Raw genomic sequence first — 480 nt, 5'->3', positions numbered from 1 at the left:
GATTAATTTTTCTCCAAGTATATGTATAGTTGTCATGTAATGCTTTTACAGTCAAAATATTCAATGGGAAACATATTAGAATTATTAAACTCAAAGAAAAACTGTTGATCCATTCTTTATTGATTATTTTGATTATAAAATAACCCTAGTTAATAAAATTTTTAAGGATAATATTTTTCAGAAACGTGGAAAATGAAGTACACAAACATTTTCGTACGTACGTGTTTCACTTTATTTATTAAATTAATGTTGACACAGGTTATTGTGTATGTTGTATAGTGAGAGTCGTGTATATGGGCAATAGTTACCTATCTATGTAGTAATAGAATAGAATTAAAATTATCCATTTAAATACAATTGCGACACGCGCGTATAGAAGGACGTAAATTACCATTGTTCTCTTCTTGAATTTTTTATGTTTTCTCTGCTCTTACGTTTGATTATATTCACATAATTGGGACGAGAAGTTCGTTAAATTTT

Source organism: Trachymyrmex septentrionalis, unplaced genomic scaffold (genome assembly GCF_001594115.1).
Source record: "Trachymyrmex septentrionalis isolate Tsep2-gDNA-1 unplaced genomic scaffold, Tsep1.0 scaffold20, whole genome shotgun sequence".
NCBI lineage: Eukaryota > Metazoa > Arthropoda > Insecta > Hymenoptera > Formicidae > Trachymyrmex > Trachymyrmex septentrionalis.
This window is presented reverse-complemented; position numbering follows the sequence as displayed.